Source organism: Rutidosis leptorrhynchoides, chromosome 3, assembly GCF_046630445.1.
Source record: "Rutidosis leptorrhynchoides isolate AG116_Rl617_1_P2 chromosome 3, CSIRO_AGI_Rlap_v1, whole genome shotgun sequence".
In the NCBI taxonomy this organism is placed as follows: domain Eukaryota; kingdom Viridiplantae; phylum Streptophyta; class Magnoliopsida; order Asterales; family Asteraceae; genus Rutidosis; species Rutidosis leptorrhynchoides.
In genome coordinates, this window is record NC_092335.1 from 451,151,627 (window position 1) to 451,156,393 (window position 4,767).

Consider the following 4,767-nt stretch of genomic DNA (forward strand, 5'->3'; position numbering starts at 1 on the left):
AAGTGCCTTATTTAATAAGTTTTTTGCCGAATCATTTGATATAAGCAAAACATTATTATACAAACTTGAAAGATTTGGATAATTGAGGTGGCTAGGATACCAAAGATAGACTTCTACAAAATTGAACTTGGAAGGAGAAATAACAATTCTGATTACCACTGAATGTTTGATCGCTGTGTATTTCAATGCAAAGGATAAACATAAGATCTGGAATGTTTGATTTCTGTTACTTATTAAATTTGGATATAGTTAAACAGATCATATCAAGGCTTGAATGATGAGAATGCTACCACGGAATTAAGACCACCTAAACCGAATGAATTCGAAAGGGCTGCAAGTAATGAAAGTTAACATATGCATTTTCGTAACTAGAGTACTATACACAAGAAAAAAGATAAAAACTCACCAACATTGATCTCGTGTTGTTGCTTCCAATTTGCAATAGTGTCAAATTCTATAGTTGGTTCGGGGTCCTATGGTTGCAAAAAACGTGATTGTGAATATAATAATATTAACGAGTAAGGAGAAAAGAAAAGGAATGTAGGATGTACAAATTGATTAATGGTGGGATGCAACCATCCCGTTGGAATAGCTTTAATTGTAGCAATTGCTTCTAGACCTCCGGCTCCTCCCATACTGTGTCCGATCATAGACTGAAGCATATACAAGAAACTAGCAATTTAGTATGTAGTTCATATTAGTTAGGTGACGTGGACCATGGTGGAAGTTTACCTTGGTTGCGCTGATTTTGATTCCTCCGGTTCTCTTAAATACCTTCTTGAGAGCATTTAACTCGGCCAAATCCCCATTCTTTGTGGAAGTTGCATGAGCATTGATGTAATTTACCTAATCAAATAGAATAAATGTATAAGTGGGAAAACAATTCCAAAATAGAAAAGATAGTACAGTATTTTAATATGTAGTCTTGTTCTGGGGGATCATCATCATCATCATCATCATCTCTTGGTATTCTATCTGAGGTTTCTTTTTAAGGAGTTTGTTCTGGACCATTCATTGAAGAAATAACATAAAAAGAATATAATTCAAAACAAGTTGAAGTACCTCTTCTACGGACACACAAGCATTAACAAGGCTGCTTTGTAAACAATTTGAAAGCACAAGCCCATCTAATCGCGGACTTGTTACATGATAAGCATCACCCCTTACTGCACCTCCCAAATATTCAGCAAGTACGTGTGCATTCCTTTTCATTGCGTGTTCTAAACTCTCCATCACCTAGTTACACATACATATACATATACATATATATATATATATATATATATATATATATATATATATATATATATATATATATATCTATATATATATATATGTATATATATATCTATATCTATATATATATATATATCTATATCTATATATATATATTTGTATATATATATATATATATATATATATATATATATATATATATATACATATGCATATGCATATACATATACGTATATCTATACGTATACGTATACATATACGCAAGGTTGGAGATCTCGGATCACGGAGAGATCTCTTTTGGATATTTTTTGGGAGATCTCGGCATCTCGAAAAAATCTCAGGGAGATTTCGGACATTGACTTACGTTGACTTTTTAGTATCTATCTATAATATAAATATATACAAATAAATAATATATGTATATTTATATACATTTTTATGAGATTATACAAAACAATTCAAGAAATAGGCGAGAAAATTCGAAAAAATACGAGATTTTATGAGAAAATTCGAGAAATGAACGAGAAAATTCGAGAAATCGTGGCTTTGACCAAATTTGACCCCGTTGACCAAGAAATCTTGGGAGATGGACATCTCGTCTCGGAGGCTTTCCAAAAACGAGATCTCGGAGAGATCTCGGAGAGAAATAAGGAGATTTACAACACTGCGTATACGTATGTGTATACGTATACGTATATGTATACTACACCATAGATATTGATCGGTTCATAAATGTCGATCGTGTTTGTTGTTAAGAGATGTATTTTACGCGTGCATTCGAGGTTTTAAAAGCTATTTTAAAAGGTTTTCATAATGGGTAACGAGTCAAGACTAAACGTGAAAACGAGGTTTAAAACGAGAAAAGGTCGTGAAAAAGGAGACCCAGCTGCAAATTGCGGCTGGGGGGAGCAAGTGGCGCCTGGCCTGGGGTCAGGAATTCGTTCAGGTAAGAAACGGGCATAAGGAGGTGCCTGGTTTTTGCGGCTGGGCGTAATTTGCGCCCGTTGAGCATAAATTGCGGCTGAACGTATTTTTGGATAGAATTTAGAGCCGGATTTGAAGGATTTGATGCTTGGGGAATACCCTACTTCATCCCTATATAAGGGAAACCCTAGGCTACGAATTCCACACATTTTCCATCAGTTTTGAGAGGCAAAAACACACAAAATCACACCATCAATCATCATCAATCAAGGATCCAAGCTAGGATTCAAGGGATGTTCATCATGCAACTTCAAGAAGCAACCATGATCATCATCACCAACATGCTTGGCTAGTTCCTTCTACTTTATTCCTTGCATGAACAATTATTGTATGCTTAGTTCTTCATTTATTTATGTGATTCTTGATTTTGTAATCCTTATGTCTTTTAGTTTATAACTTCATTGAATCTTTTGAATTATCAATTAATGCAAGTTTGAAAGTTAGATATCAACACACACACATCAAGAATTATGTGAAAATTAAATGAGTATGCGGTCGTTATGGATGGTATACCAAAACAGCTGCGCCTTCCCCCGTAACAAAGCCGTCTCTATCTTTGTCCAATGGTCTAGAAACAGTTTTGGGATCGTTGTTTCTATGAGACAACGCTTTACAAGCAACAAAACCTGCTATTCCTATGTGGGTAATCAAAGCGTCAGCGCCACCAACAATCATCAAATCAGCCTCACCTTCGCGGATGTGAGTTGCAGCAGCACAAAAGGAAGCATTCGACGATGCGCAAGTAGCAGAAACACTGTAATTAGGTCCCATAAAGTCAAGATCGATGGCAAGTAAAGAAGAGCCCATGCTTGTTAGCGTAAAAGGTATTGTATACGGTTTGATTTTACTGTAACCTCTTGTGATCAATGACTCCACATTGTTTGCAAAAACACTACAACCTCCCATTGCAAATCCGATAAGTACACCAGCTCGCTCCTTATCTATCTGATGATCACCATACGAATACCATGTAACGATTATTCTATGATTTATAAATAATTGACACTTTTCTTACCTTGGAGCATTTATCGCCGTCAAGAGCAGCATCTTCAAGTGTTTTTTTTTTCCAGCAACTATGCAATAACGTTGACAGTTATCGAGTTTCATGTCATATTTGGCGTCACTATACCCGTTTGAGTTGAACCCACGAATCTGACCAGCAATTCGAGTTGTGAGTTCTGAAGCATCAAAACGATCTATTAAGTCAATTCCGTTGTCCCCAGCCAATAGTCTTTCGTAGAATGTATCCACATCGTTACCAAATACAGAAACGAGACCCATATTAGTAATCACGATTCGCTTTTTTGCATCTTTCTCCCTTTTTGGGGCGGCGGTATTGGAGTGGTGGGAAGCAAACACCAGGGGTGTCTTCGGTGCATGTGCGAAGTGTGCAGCCGCACAGGGCCCCAAATTTTTAAGGGGCCCAAAATTTTCAAAAACCTATGTAATAATTCATTAATTCGTACATCGTAACGACATATCTTACTTGCAGTCTATCATCTAACAAGAAAGACTTAATAAATTGACATTTATAGGTATTAAAAATAATATAATGAGAGTATTGACTATAAAGAGTTGACCAATTACATCGTTACAAAAAATGTTAGGATTGCGGTTTTATATAAACAATAGTGTAACTATAACGAGTTAACAACTATTTGAGAATAACACTTTGCAACGGTTGTTTTGAAATTTTTTAATTCTATTGATTACGCTATCATAGTATTATATATTATACGTATTGAAAAAATTAACATTTATAGGAGCCCTTTTTAAGTTTCGAACAAGGCCTCTGAAATTAGCAAGACGACCGTGGCAAACACCAGGTGGTGGTGTCCACTGTTGCTGGTGCGTGTTGGTGATCATACAATTGTTGATGATAAAATGTTGTTGCGGAGTGGATTGAATGGGGCTGCTGAAAGATGTGTAAAATGCTGATGACCTTGAACTTCCATTATTTTGTAGTAAACTGTAAAACTGATAGTATTGTATAATGATAGTGAAGCTATATATGTTATACTATATATACACACATTGATGTAACATATGGAGCAGATAAGAAACATTGAAAACCTAATTCGTATTATTGCATTTTTTAGTACGATAGTACTAAACATCATTAATTGTTGAAATTAATTGTATAGATAATAGATAATTAGATATTAGGTAATGGTAATAGATGTAGATGTAGTATAGTACTAAAGCGCTATAAATATGTGATGTGTACATTTTTGACATATACTACATGTTCACCCGCGGATCGTGCGATGCATATATAGATGTTGAACTGTACTAATTTTTTTTTACTTAAGGGCTCCATCAAGTTAACATACAGAGTATGATTAATTAGTTTTGTTATTTTAACTAAGAAAACAAGTTTGTGTCAAAATAAAATGAATGAAGCTATTAGCATATACCTTTTATATTCCATCATTAGTTCATATTAGTGAAGGTCATACGCGCGTTGCCGCTATTTTCTGCTCGTTTTTTGTTAGTAAGCAAGCGGGGCAGTATCTGTGTACTTAGCATGAGTATTGTGGGTTAACT

General features: G+C 35.1%; 1 pseudogene; it reads right to left on the reverse strand.

The window, feature by feature from the left end:
- Positions 1-263: 263 nt before the first annotated feature.
- LOC139901548 (3-oxoacyl-[acyl-carrier-protein] synthase I, chloroplastic-like) lies at positions 264-4,086 on the reverse strand (annotated as a pseudogene).
- Positions 4,087-4,767: the final 681 nt, after the last annotated feature.